The sequence below is a fragment of the Bos mutus genome, chromosome 19 (genome assembly GCF_027580195.1).
Source record: "Bos mutus isolate GX-2022 chromosome 19, NWIPB_WYAK_1.1, whole genome shotgun sequence".
NCBI classification, from domain to species: domain Eukaryota; kingdom Metazoa; phylum Chordata; class Mammalia; order Artiodactyla; family Bovidae; genus Bos; species Bos mutus.
In genome coordinates this window covers 20,425,552-20,440,031 of record NC_091635.1, presented here as the reverse complement: position 1 = coordinate 20,440,031, position 14,480 = coordinate 20,425,552, and the positions used below count along the sequence as shown (strand labels likewise).

General features: G+C 44.7%; 1 protein-coding gene across 7 annotated transcripts in view; it reads left to right on the top strand.

Annotated features, from left to right (window-relative positions):
- The window catches only part of SPECC1 (sperm antigen with calponin homology and coiled-coil domains 1), a 233,255-nt gene that overhangs the window by 65,132 nt on the left and 153,643 nt on the right, over positions 1-14,480 (top strand). The gene's annotated exons all lie outside the window — the stretch shown is intronic.

The window sequence follows — 14,480 nt, the reverse complement described above, 5'->3', positions numbered from 1 at the left end:
CTAAATCCATCCATGTCTCTGCAAATGGCGTTATTTCATTCTTTTAAATGTCTGAGTAGTATTCTATTGTATATGTGTACCACGTCTTCTTTATCCATTCTTCTGGACTTGACCTCATTTTAGAAGGAGCATTTTGGTTGCCTGTGCAGACTGGACTAATGGATGGGGGAAGACCCAATCAGAGGCTATGGCCAGGCCCTAGGAGAGAGCCTTTTCAAGGCTGAATAATATTGCCTTGTATGTAAACCACATTTTCTTTATCCCTCCATCACTGACTAACCAGGAAATAGCTTTAACTTCTGCAGGGTCCAGGGTGACACCACTGTGAGGAGGTTTTGAACTTGGTACTGCTATTATAAAGTCTTGGATTCTTTGAGGGTACCTGGCAGTTTCATGACCCTATACTTCCCAGAGGTACATGGTCATCAGGGTTTGGTGGCTTTCAGGGTTCCTCTCTGGGAACCTGTGGTTCAGAGGAGGGCACTCTCCCTACTTGTCCCTCCAGAAATACTGACTTTTTTGCGGTCTTTCCGTCCAGAAGTGTGGCCGCCTCTCTGAGCCTTCCTTTTTGTCTTTCTCTATAGTTCATGTATTTCTTCTCCTTTTTCTTCTGTTTGTTGAGTTTATGCCCAGGTTTATACTTTCATTACTTTTGTGAGTGGGATTGCTTTTTCTTCTTTTTTAATGTGGAAAACTTCATGAACGTGCATGTTATCCTCCACACTAATCTTCTCTGTGTCCTTCCAATTTTAGGATGTGTGTTGCTGAGGTGAACATTCACTGTATTTTTTTAATTAGATATTTTTTAAACTATCTAATTTGTAACTGACTCCTTTCCTCACTGGTGCTGATGGTTTTCAGTTGATTCTCCCATGATCTCCAAGTGGATGATTCTATCAGCTGCAGATAACAAAGCCCTTTGTCTCCTTCATCCCTATGGCTGTGTCTTTTCTTTCTCATTCCTGCTGTGTCGTGTGTGTGACACTTGGGTTGTGTTAAATGCTAGTGATGTCCTTGTTCTCATTTTACTGTGATTGCTTTTGATCTTTCCCCGTTAAATCAGATGCAGAAAGTTGGCTTGAGATATTGATTTGCAGGTTCAGTTCTTCCTTTCCTCTTTTGCTTAAGAGTTTCTAGATTGGGTGGTAGATTTATTAAATGCCCTCAAGGCATTCTGTTATGACTTTAATTATTGGTTTTCTCTTTACCCTGGAGCCTACTTCAGGGAATTCAAATATGTGTATATTCTGTCTCCTGAGTATATCTTCCCCATCACGTATTAATATTTTCTTTAATCCTTTTGATTACTTTCGTGCATCCTCTGATTTTTTTTAAAGTTTATCATCTAATGTGCTTTGCTTTTTTTCCTTACTTCAGCTATTGTGTGTTTCATCTTTTGTCTGATTTATCTGATCTCAGATTGTTTCTTCTTCATAACCTCTTGCTGTAGCTTCACAGCTGTAAAAGCTCCTTGAATTTCAATGTGGATACACATTAGAGATTTTCTAAAATTTCCTATTTCTTCCAGTGACTGTTTCATAGGTGCTTATTTATTTGGATTTCTCAGTTGGTTCCCCTCTTATGAATGGCCAAGACTTTCCAGATAGATCTAGTGATTTTCTAGAATCATCCATCTTCGCAGAGGAAAGTCTGTTGTATGACGTTCTGGGGGCTGTGTCCACACAGGTGACTTTCTCTCACGCTGAGACTCAGGGTAAACTTCTGAACAGTGACTCAATTTTCTCCCATCGTGTCTTTACTCATTGGGGGATCAGAGCCTCCCCCTTGGAGAAGCTTCTCCAGTTTCCTCACCTCTAAGATGAGGTTGACCACACCCATCTCAGGAAGTGGTGAGAAGGAAGTGCAGTGGCCTCTGTGAGGAAGCAAGAGTGGAGCCTAACGTGGAGCTGTCTTTATGAAATGTGCTTTTGTCCTTGAAAACCACCCTGTGCGACAGGACCTCAGAGTCAGGAATTATGGCGATTAGATAAACCCACCTGCCGTGGGCTCTGTCTGGCACATCTTGCCCAGGAGCTCCCAGCTCTGCATTACAGTGTGCTTTTTTTTCCTTCCAAAGCTACCATCCCTTGCACTTGGTCAACAATTCCTTTTTCAGTCAAAATTAAAGTTATCCTTTTTGGTTCAAAGCAGTAAAATTCGGGTCAGGTTTTGACTGAATATATGAAAGAATGGGCTTCCCAGGTGGCACTAGTGGTAAAGAACCTGCCTGCCAGTGCAGGTAGATGTAAGAGACACAGGTTCAGTCCCTGGGTCAGGAAGATTCCCCTGGAGGAAGGCATGGCAACCCACTCCAGTATTCTTGCCTGGAGGATCCCATGGACAGAGGAGCCTGGTGGGCTGCAGGCCATGGAGTCACAGAGAGGACATGACTGAAATGACAGCACACACACACACACACATGCATGGAAGAATGTTCCAGCAGCCACAGCACATCGGAAGTGCTCAGCCCCAGGAAATGAAGAACTCCGGTTACTGGAGTGAAGGTTTGATGGGGATGTTGGAGGGTGATTGAATCAGATCCTTACTGACCTCCTTCCTGACTTCAGGGGGTTGCTGTTAAGCTCAAAGACCTCCTCTTGCATGTCTTCTCTTGTCCCCTCCCACATGGGAGACACTCTTCTGGGCCCTCAGGCCAAACCTGCGTTTCCACCCCAAAGTGAACCTGCCTTCCGGAAACGCTACCCCAACAGCTGACACTGTCTATCCATTTGTTCCTTCACCAAGTATTTGTGTCTACTGAGTCCCAGGCATCTTTCCAGGTGCCAGGGAGGCAGCCATGAGCAACACACAGAAAGCCCCAGCTCTTCTGGGTCTTCCGCTGTGTTCTCGTTCTCGTGGGATTTTTCTGAATGGTGCTCACCTCTCACTGCATGGGCTTCCAGCTTCCTCTAGCGTCTGACTCCTCCGACTGCAGTCACCCAGATCAGCTGTCCTGTTTTCTGTCAGCCTCCTTTCTTGAGTGTGTGACTGTCTTTGTCACCACATTTGCCCACTTTTCATTTCCTCTGGGTTCCCCTGACCCAACCTGGCCTGGCATCTCTCACCTGAAAAACACAGAGGCTTCTTGATTTGGGTTGGGTTGCAAAGGGTTTCCTCATCATTTATAGCAACTTTGAACATTTTTTAAAATTGAGGTTTCTTGGGCTCCAGTAACACTGTGGATGGTGACTACTGCCATGAAATTAAAGACACTTGCTCCTTTGAAAAGAAAGCTACGACAAACCTTTTTAGGCAGTGCATTAAAAGCAGAGACATCATTTTGCTGACAAAAGTCAGTATAGTCAAAGCTATGGTTTTTCCAGTAGTCATCTACAGATGTGAAAGTTGGACCATAAAGAAGGCTGAATGCCGAAGGATTGATGCTTTCGAATTGTGGTGCTGGAGCAGACTCTTGAGAGTCCCTTGGACTGCAGGGAGATCAAACCAGTCAATCCTAAAGGAAATCAACCCTGAATATTCATTGGAAGGGCAGATGCTGAAGCTGAAGTTCCAATACTTTGGCTACCTGATGCGAAGAGCTGACTCACTGGAAAAGACCCTGATACTGGGAAAGATTGAGGGCAGGAGGAGAAGAGGGCAACAGAGGATGAAATGGTGGAATGACATCATCAACTCAATGGACATGAATTTGAGCAAACTCTGGGAGGTGGCAAAAGACAGGGAAGCCTGACATGCTGCAGTCCATGGGGTCACAAAGAGTTGGACACGACTGAGTGACTGAACAATACCTCCTGTCTTAACAGGTCGCTTTCATCCAGTCTTTTCAGACTATTCAGAGTGGGTTTTGAGGAAGCAATGTCTCTCTCTCTCTCTGCACTCCTGTTTCATTGGTTTACAGAATAATTAAGTAATGTAAATAAGATTGGTGGTATGACTAGCATGAACAGGGTTGAAACAATCCACCTACTCTCAGTATGCGGACGTCCTAGGTGGAGGGGCCGAAGTGCATGCTTGTTCTGGGAAGAGCCTCCCAGCTGTCAGTGCCCAGGACACTGGTCAGTGCACCCTGTTCAGATGGGTGCCTCAGTGATCTTGGCAGGTTGGCTGTGGGTCAGTGCTGGAGGAGGGTGGATGAGAGGGCAGGTTTTGCAGCAGCAGGGCCCTTGTCCTGAGCTGCAGCTTTGGCTGGCCCAGCCCCATGCTGAGACACCTCAGACAAGATCTCTGGGATCTCTGCCTCGGCAGCAGAAGGGACTGGGGCAGAGCTCCTGCCTGGACCCAGCGCAGTCCCGCTATAGCCACGTCCCAGTCCTTTTCTTGCCTTGACTCCAGTCCTGGGCTAAGCGGGGCTGGTTCACCAAACACACTCAGGACTTTGCCACAATCAGGTCTTTGTTTATCCTGATGAGCCAGACCTGGCCCAGGCCTGCTCCTCCAGGATGCTCGTCCATGCCTGGAGCCCCTGCCCTCTCTGCTGCCACCCTCCTGCCACACTGGATGTTGACAGCAGTTCTGATCACCAGGAACAGACCAGCTCGTAAGCATCAGGAAGCCTTTCTGGATCCCTCGGCGGGCTGTGCTTTTTTCCCTTTTAAGGACACACTGCTTGTGTCCTTCTGTCCAGCCCTCCTGAGTCCTACCTGGTGCTGCTGCTCTGTCCTTCCTCCTCATTCTCTTCTCCTGGGACCATGTGTTGGACCTGCTGGCAGCACACTCAGGAAGAAGGCCCATCCTGCTCGGGGGTGAGGCCTCTCTCTTCCCTTTTATCTCATCTTCTTCAAAGCGTGTATCTTTCTAGCCTTGATTCTTGGTAGCGAGGTACCCCTGGACTTCAGTCACGCTAATTGACTCACAGTGAGGACGGGGCTCTTTTTAGTTCAGAAATAATTCATAGAGCCCTGAAGGCTCATCTATTTATCTCCCTTGACTTAAAACCCAGCTTTATGGAAGGGTAATTTACATATTCTCAAATTCACCCATTTAAGATGTGCAGGCTGATGATTTTTACGCAATTTTCTGGGTTACAACCATCCACCACAACTGGGCTTTAGAACGTTCCCATCACACCAGAAGGATGCTCGCGTTGTTTCCAGTCAATTCCTGTTTCACTCCAGCTGCAGGCAACTGCTTTCTGTCCCTATAGGTCCACCCTCAACTTTGCTTGCTGCCTTCTGGAGCATTCATCAGACCAACACTAACGGTGTTTGCCTGAGGAATTTATTCTGATTCAGTTACTACACTTCATTCGTCACCCTCTCTTTGACTCTCCCCGTGTTTAAGTTTCTCTTGGTTTCTCTTTGTATGAACCTTGTTGGCCTTTGACTTATTGGGAAACCTGAGTTTCCCCTTTTCCTTTAGAAAATGGAAAACTTGGAGTGTCATGTACAAAACATGTATTGGGTAGTATTGACTGAGTAAAGCAGCCTTAGGCCCTCACTCTTGGGACTTCAAGAAACCATTGAGGGGAAGTTTGAAGTGGGGCGAAGTCAAGTTATAGTAATAAGTGAGCCGTGATACCCTGTGATCTACCTAGTCTTCCTCACCTTTCTTTCAAACATTGGCAAGCACTGATCTTTTTATTGTCTTCATAGTTTTGCCTTCTCCAGAATGTCATATGGGGTTTCCCAGGTGACTCAGTGGCAAAAAATACGCCTGCCAATGCAGGAGACGCAGGAGACTTCGGTTTGATTCTGGAGATGGGTATGGCAACCCACGCCAGTATCCTTGCCTGGAGAATCCCATGGACTGAAGAACCTAGTGGGCTATAATCTATGGGGTCTAAAAGAGTCTGACGTGACACAGAGAATCAGCATGCACACAGAATGTCATATGACTGGTATCATACAGGATGTAACCTTTTCAGACTGTCTTCTTACACTTTGCAATCTACATTTAAGGTTCCTCCATGTCCTTCTGTGGTTTGACAGCTCATTTCTTTTTAATTCTGAATAATGATATGTATGGACCACAGTTTGTGTGTCCATTTATCTATTCACCACCTTGCCTTTGGATAAATATCAAGGAGCATGATGGATGTTATGTGGTGAGGATTTGTTTACTTTTGTAACAGACTGCCAGGTTGTCTTCCCAAGGGGCTGCACCATTTTGCATCCTCACAAACAATGAATGAGAGTTCCTGTTGCTCTTTATCATTGCCAACATTTGGTGTTGTCGGTGTTTGGGATTTTCACCATTCTAACACATGTGTTGTGGTATGGATTAAGATTTTTAAAATCTTGGTACAAGCAGAAATTTGAAGTTTGATTAGGTATTTGCTAAGAGATTATTGTCAGTTTTTTTCAGTTGGGATAATGGAACTGTGGTTTTATTTTGTTTTTCTAAAGCATCCTTACCTTTGGAACACAAATTGAAACATTTGCCAATGAAATAGGATGTCTGGGATTGCTTCACATTACTTGGGAATGGGGGGGGGGCGGAATGGATGATGGTATTTGAAACAAGGTTGACAATGAATTGATGTGTTGAAACTGGGTTGATAGAGGATCATTACAACATTGCTTTCTATTTTTTGTATATGTTAGAATTTTTAATAATAAATATTTAAAATTAAAGTAGCTCATGTTATTAAAAAATGGTGGGCTCTTTGGTGTTTAGTAAGAATTTCAGCCTGTCTTCTAGCACCACCTTTAGAGTAAGCTCAGTCCTTAATGGCATCATGGAGAAGGAAGGGATATATGTTCAACAATTGTACATGTACTGGGTTAATATTTAAAGGATCCTCCTAGAAACTAAAGAATCTTCTAGTAATATACACAGTTTTACCTGACATTATTTAAAGAATATATGTGATTTTTTTCAAAGTGAATTTTTTAAATTGCAAAAGCAGTACAATGTGCACTACAGCCAAATAAAAAACATATGGAGAAGCAAAAAAACAATAAAAGAACATAAAGGACATAAAATCTCACCCACTGCATTCAAAGAGAGCCACTCATTCTTTATCAGAACTTTGAGGTATAACTTTCCATCTGTGTGTTTGTGTCCAGATGTTTTTTGTTTGTTTGTTTATAAACAAAAAATAAGATTTATGTCCTTGATATATGTACCCTTCTGCTTTCTAGGGTAGCAAGTCTGATACATTGTTCAGGGGCTGCATAGGCACCATTGTATGACTGTGTCATCATTTATTTAACCATCATTTATTAGCCCCAGTGTAGGACTTCCTTGGTGTCTCAGACAGTAAAGAATCTGCCTGCAATGCAGGAGACCCAGGTTCTGATCGCTGGGTCGGGAAGACCAGACTGAGCGGCTTTCCTCTTTCCCTGTTAAACACTGAAGATTTTTCCCAACTTTTTGCTGTTACAAACAGAAGGGGTCCTTATATTCAATCAGTTCAGTTCAGTTCAGTCGCTCAGTCCTGTCCGACTCTTTGCGATCTCATGAATCGCCACACGCCAGGCCTCCCTGTCCATCACCAACTCCCGGAGTTCACCCAAACTCATGTCCATTAAGTCGGTGATGCCATCCAGCCATCTCATCCTCTGTCGTCCCCTTCTCCTCCTACCCTCAATTCCTCGCAGTATCAGAGTCTTTTCCAATGAGTCAACTCTTCTCATGAGGTGGCCAAAATACTGGAGTTTCAGCTTCATCATCATTCCTTCCAATGAACACCCAGGACTGACCTCCTTTAGGATGGACTGGTTGGATCTCCTTGCAGTCCAAGGGACTCTCAAGAGTCTTCTCCAACACCACAGTTCAAAAGCATCAATTCTTTGGCGCTCAGCTTTCTTCACAGTCCAACTCTCACATCCATACATGACCACTGGAAAAACCATAGCCTTGACTAGACAGACCGTTGTTGGCAAAGTAATGTCTCTGCTTTTGAATATGCTATCTAGGTTGGTCATAACTTTCCTTCCAAGGAGTAAGCGTCTTTTAATTTCATGGCTGCAGTCACCATCTGCAGTGATTTTGGAGCCCCCCAAAATAAAGTCTGACACTGTTTCCACTGTTTCCCCATCGATTTCCCATGAAGTGATGGGACCAGATGCCGTGATCTTCGTTTTCTGAATGTTGAGCTTTAAGCCAACTTTTTCACTCTCCACTTTCACTTTCATCAAGAGGCTTTTTAGTTCCTCTTCACTTTCTGCCATAAGGGTGGTGTCATCTGCATATCTGAGGTTACTGATATTTCTCCCGGCAATCTTGATTCCAGCTTGTGCTTCTTCCAGCCCAGCGTTTCTCATGATGTGCTCTGCATATAAGTTAAATAAACACGGTGACAGTATACAGCCTTGACGTACTCCTTTTCCTATTTGGAACCAGTCTGTTGTTCCATGTCCAGTTCTAACTGTTGCTTCCTGACCTGCATATAGGTTTCTCAAGAGGCAGGTCAGGGGGTCTGGTATTCCCACCTCTTTCAGAATTTTCCACAGTTTATTGTGATCCACACAGTCAAAGGCTTTGGCATAGTCTATAAAGCAGAGATAGATGTTTTTTCTGGAACTCTCTTGCTTTTTTGATAATCCAGCGGATGTTGGCAACTTGATCTCTGGTTCCTCTGCCTTTTCTAAAACCAGCTTGAACATCTGGAAGTTCACGGTTCACGTACTGCTGAAGCCTGGCTTGGAGAATTTTGAGTATTACTTTACTAGCGTGTGAGATGAGTGCACTTGTGCGGTAGTTTGAGGATTCTTTGGCATTGCCTTTCTTTCAATGAAGATTCCTAAAAAGCCTTCCCCGCCCCCCCCCACCGGTCTTCCTTAAATAACCATTTCAAATAGAGATAAAATAGAAAATACATAATTCCAGGGTTTTTTTTTTTTGAGACAATCCAGGAAATTTTAATATGGACTGTGTTGTTTACTCGGGTTCAAACCAGAGTTGACAGGCGGATTCTTTACCACTGAGCCACCAGGGAAGCCCACGGACTGTATACTATACACTATTTTGAAAGTACTGTTTTTCGTAGGTTTGATTGTGGTATGGTAGGAGAGTTCAGGAGATTGTGCTGGAACTAGTTGGAGGGGAAATGTAATGATGTCATGTTGTCTGCTGCTGCTGGCTGCTGCTAAGTCGCTTCAGTCATGTCCGACTCTGTGTGACCCCACGAACGGCAGCCCACCAGGCTCCCCCGTCCCTGGGATTCTCCAGGCAACACTGGAGTGGGTTGCCATTTCCTTCTCCAATGCATGAAAGTGAAAAGTGAAAGGGAAGTCACTCAGTCGTGTCTGACTCTAGTGACCCCATGGACTGCAGCCCACCAGGCTCCTCCGTCCATGGGATTTTCCAGGCAAGAGTACTGGAGTGGGGTGCCATTGCCTTCTCCGATGTTGTCTGCAACATACTTCAAATGAGTCAATGAAGAATAAAATGGAGAGGGATCAAGATAGAGGCAGATGTGGTAAAATGTTTCTAGTTTGTAAACAAGGTGATGGATATCGAAGGTGTTGACTGTAGTATTCCCTTTAGTGTTCACTGTAGTGTTCTGGCCGAACTTTTCTATGAATCTGAAAACGTTCACAGTGAAAGTTCGGACAAAAAAGAAGGCTTTCCCCCTTTTAATTTTATAAAATATTCATCCATGTTTACTTCCAGAATTTTTATATTTTCATCTTTTACAGTTAAATTTATATTGAATTGGAATTTATTTGGGGCATAAAGAGGGAGATATGGCTGTCACTTAATTTGAAGTGTTACTTTATGTTTAATCCTTTTGGGAATTTCCATTCTGTTGTAACCACACTGTTTTTCTGATGGAATTTTATGGCATATTTTTCCTTTTTTTAAAAAAAAATATTTATTTTTAGCTGCACTGGGTCTCCATTGCTGCAAAGACTTTCTCTAGTTGCCGTGAGCAGGGGTCACTGTTTGTTGCGATGCTTGGGCTTCTCATTGCAGTGGCTTCTCTTGTTGCAGAGCACAAACTCTAGGCGAGTGGGCTTTAGTAGTGGTGGCGCATGGGCTTCATTGCTCCATGGCATGTGGAATGTTCCCTGACCAGGGATTGAACCTGTGTCCCCTGCATTGGCAGGTGGACTCTCAATCACTGGACTACCAGAGAAGCCTGCATGTTTTTATTTCTAATAAGGCAAATCTCTTCTCATTATTCTTCCTCTTGCAAACTTTCTTAGGCTTTCTGATACATTATTCCTCCAGGTGAGTCTTGGAATAAACACATCAAGTTCATGATTCATTTGAATTTTGATAAAATTATATATTATAACTATTTGGGCAGACATGATGTCTTTATAATGTTTACTCTTTTCATTTCAGTGACATAGTATTTCTGTGGAGAGCAAAGAATCCTTCAGAAGCTAAGTGACCATCACAGAACTATTTTGTTTGTTTGAGAAATTAGTGGCATATTATAGAGTAAGTAAATATGTTATTTACTTTAGTATTTATTAGATGTGGACGCAAAAAGGAGTAAGACAGCATCCTTGCCACTCGTGGAGTTCACAGTGTATAAAGAATAGTTTAAGTAACATGATTCTGTGGGAAAACACAAGCATTTCCAAGGACAGCAGCACTGAAAAGGAGTATTTGATGCTGGCTGGGGTGAGCAGGCCCCCAGAGGAAGTGATGCCTGACCACGAATTTAGAGCAGAAAACCCGCATTTTCCAGGTAGCCAGGTTACAGCAGAGTTAAACCAGAGTGAAGACAGCAGATAGGAAAGCGTAGGGGCTGAGACCAGGAGGGTGTGTGCAGGTTACCACAGCTGGCTTCATGTTGCTGGGAGGTACAGGGAGGCTGTACTATTATTTTAATATTTATTTATTTGGCTACCCCGGGTCTTAGTTGCAGCATGAGGGATCTTTAGTTGCGGCATGTGGGATCTAGTTCCCTGGGGACTAAGGCCAGGCCCCTTGCATTGGGAACGAGGAGTCTCAGCTACTGGAGCACCAGGTAAGTCCCAAGGGATGGTGTACTTTTGAAAGTGGTTTTGAGGCCAGAGTAACACGGTGGGAGGGTGCAAGATGATACCATGCAGGAGAACTGGGGACTTTATGCTACCAGTAGAGGAGAGCCCCAGATGGCTCGAGTGGTAAAGAAACCTCCTGCCAATGCAGGAGACGTAAGAGCGGTGGGTTTGATCCCTGGGTTGGGAAGATCCCCTGGAGAATGAAATGGCACCCCACTCTAGTATTCTTACGTAGGAAACCCCATGGGCAGAGGAGCCTAAGTGAGCTATAGTCCATGGGGTTAAAAGAGTCAGACACAACTGAAGCGACTTAGCAGAGCCTATAAACTCACTCATCCATTCATTCGCTGTTCTTGTGATGTTTTCACTCTGCTGGAGAGACAAGTAAACAAGTCCACTAAACAGTGGAAAGTGTCACAAGGTCCACAAAGCCAGGAAGTGTGTGTGTTGAGGGTCTGATTTACTCTTTCATGTGATAAGACAAGAGAAACTCCTTTTAAGCGAACAAATGGTATTTGACCAGAGATCTGGGAAGTGAGAGGTCTGTTGGAATGTGGGGGAAAGCATTTGGGTCAGAGGGAACAGTGAGTGCAAAAGCCCTGGAGTCGGAGCACCTTGGCTGATCTGGGGAACAGTGAGGAGGTGCTGCAGCAAGACCGCTGGCTGGGGAGGTGGGGGCAAGTCCACAGTGGAGCGATGGGAGGGAATTCAGGGCCTTGGAGGCCATGGTGAGGGCTTGGCTTTTCCTCTGAGAGACAGAAAGAGCGTGTAAGTCGGGGGACTTGACCTGGGTCTTAGAAGCGTTGCTCTGTCATGTGAAGGTCAGACCGTAAAGAGCCAGGGGCAGAAGAAGGGAGGCTGGATCGGAGGCGGTGGCAGAGATACTGGTGGGAGGTGACTATGGGCTGGTCCAGGTGGCAGCAGTGGAAGCCGTGAGCGGTGCTGAGAGATGGTGGCATTGACCACATACATCCTGACACATCCTGTTTACGGAGATGAGGGAGACTGTGTGAGACACTGATGGTATAAAACCTAGAATTGGGTTTTGTTCCCATTAAACTGAGGAACCTAAGTTGGAGGCATCAAGACGGTAGTTGGGTAGATGAATCCAGAGTTCAGAAGGCAGGACCAAGCTCAAGACACACAGGCAGGACTTAAAAGCTACAGCTTGGCTGCAAAGGCCAAGTTAGAGGCCCTGAGCAAATTGGACAGAGGTGACCAGCCATGAGGGTACGCAGTGTCCAGAGGTCAGGGGATGAGGAGAAAGAAAGGAAGGGGACGGAGAGGAGGATGCCAGAGGAGGCAGGAAGCGAAGTATGCCGTCCAGGAAGCGGAGGGAATAAACACAGTGAGTACCCAAGTGCCCTGGGCGGCCTGAAACACTGAATGAAAGCTGAGGTGAACCAGTGTTCAGGGGACGCAGAGCTGGAAACCGCCGTCCTGCTTATGATTTTTTTCCTATTATGTATTTTCACTGCAAGAATTAGCAAGTTCGACCTTTTCCAGTCCTGTGGCCACTGCTGAGTTTTTCAAATTTGCTGGCATATGGAGTGCAGCACTTTCACAGCCTCATCTTTCAGGATTTGAAATAACTCAACTGGAATTCCATCACCTCCACTAGCTTTGTTTGTAGTGATGCTTTCTAAGGCTCACTTGACTTCACATTCCAGGATGTCTGGTTCTAGGTCAGTGATCACAGCATCATGATTATCTTGGTCGTGAGATCTTTTTTGTACAGTTCTTCTGTGTATTCTTGCCACCTCTTCTTAATATCTTCTGCTTCATGGAAAAGAAATGCAAAAAAGCAAAATGGCTGTCTGGGGAGGCCTTACAAATAGCTGTGAAAAGAAGAGAAGCGAAAAGCAAAGGAGAAAAGGAAAGATATAAGCATCTGAATGCAGAGTTCCAAAGAATAGCAAGGAGAGATGAGAAAGCCTTCCTCAGCGATCAATGCAAAGAAATAGAGGAAAACAACAGAATGGGAAAGACTAGAGATCTCTTCAAGAAAATTAGAGATACCAAGGGAATATTTCATGCAAAGAGGGCTCGATAAAGGACAGAAATGGTATGGACCTAACAGAAGCAGAAGATATTAAGAAGAAGTGGCAAGAAAACATAGAAGAACTGTACAAAAAAGATCTTCACGACCAAGATAATCACGATGGTGTGATCACTGACCTAGAGTCAGACATCCTGGAATGTGAAGTCAAGTGGGCCTTAGAAAGCATCACTACGAACAAAGCTAGTGGAGGTGATGGAATTCCAGTTGAGCTATTTCAAATCCTGAAAGATGAGGCTGTGAAAGTGCTGCACTCCATATGCCAGCAAATTTGGAAAACTCAGCAGTGGCCACAGGACTGGAAAAGGTCAATTTTTCATTCCAATCCCAAAGAAAGGCAATGCCAAAGAATGCTCAAACTACCGCACAATTGCACTCATCTCACATGCTAGTAAAGTAATGCTCAAAATTCTCCAAGCCAGGCTTCAGCAGTACGTGAACTGTGAACTTCCAGATGTTCAAGCTGGTTTTGGAAAAGGCAGAGGAACCAGAGATCAAGTTGCCAACATCCGCTGGATTATCAAAAAAGCAAGAGAGTTCCAGAAAAAACATCTATCTCTGCTTTATAGACTATGCCAAAGCCTTTGACTGTGTGGATCACAATAAACTGTGGAAAATTCTGAAAGAGATGGGAATACCAGACCCCCTGACCTGCCTCTTGAGAAACCTATATGCAGGTCAGGAAGCAACAGTTAGAACTGGACATGGAACAACAGACTGGTTCCAAATAGGAAAAGGAGTACGTCAAGGCTGTATACTGTCACCGTGTTTATTTAACTTATATGCAGAGCACATCATGAGAAACGCTGGGCTGGAAGAAGCACAAGCTGGAATCAAGATTGCCGGGAGAAATATCAGTAACCTCAGATATGCAGATGACACCACCCTTATGGCAGAAAGTGAAGAGGAACTAAAAAGCCTCTTGATGAAAGTGAAAGTGGAGAGTGAAAAAGTTGGCTTAAAGCTCAACATTCAGAAAACGAAGATCATGGCATCTGGTCCCATCACTTCATGGGAAATCGATGGGGAAACAGTGGAAACAGTGTCAGACTTTATTTTGGGGGGCTCCAAAATCACTGCAGATGGTGACTGCAGCCATGAAATTAAAAGACACTTACTCTTGGAAGGAAAGTTATGACCAACCTAGATAGCATATTCAAAAGCAGAGACATTACTTTGCCAACAACGGTCCGTCTAGTCAAGGCTATGGTTTTTCCAGTGGTCATGTATGGATGTGAGAGTTGGACTGTGAAGAAAGCTGAGCGCCAAAGAATTGATGCTTTTGAACTGTGGTGTTGGAGAAGACTCTTGAGAGTCCCTTGGACTGCAAGGAGATCCAACCAGTCCATTCTGAAGGAGATCGGTCCTGGGTGTTCGTTGGAAGGAATGATGATGAAGCTGAAACTCCAGTACTTTGGCCACCTCATGAGAAGAGTTGACTCATTGGAAAAGACCCTGATGCTGGGAGGGATTGGGGGCAGGAGGAGAAGAGGACGACAGAGGATGAGATGGCTGGATGGCATCACCGACTTGATGGACATGAGTTTGGGTGAACTCCGGGAGTTGGTGATCGA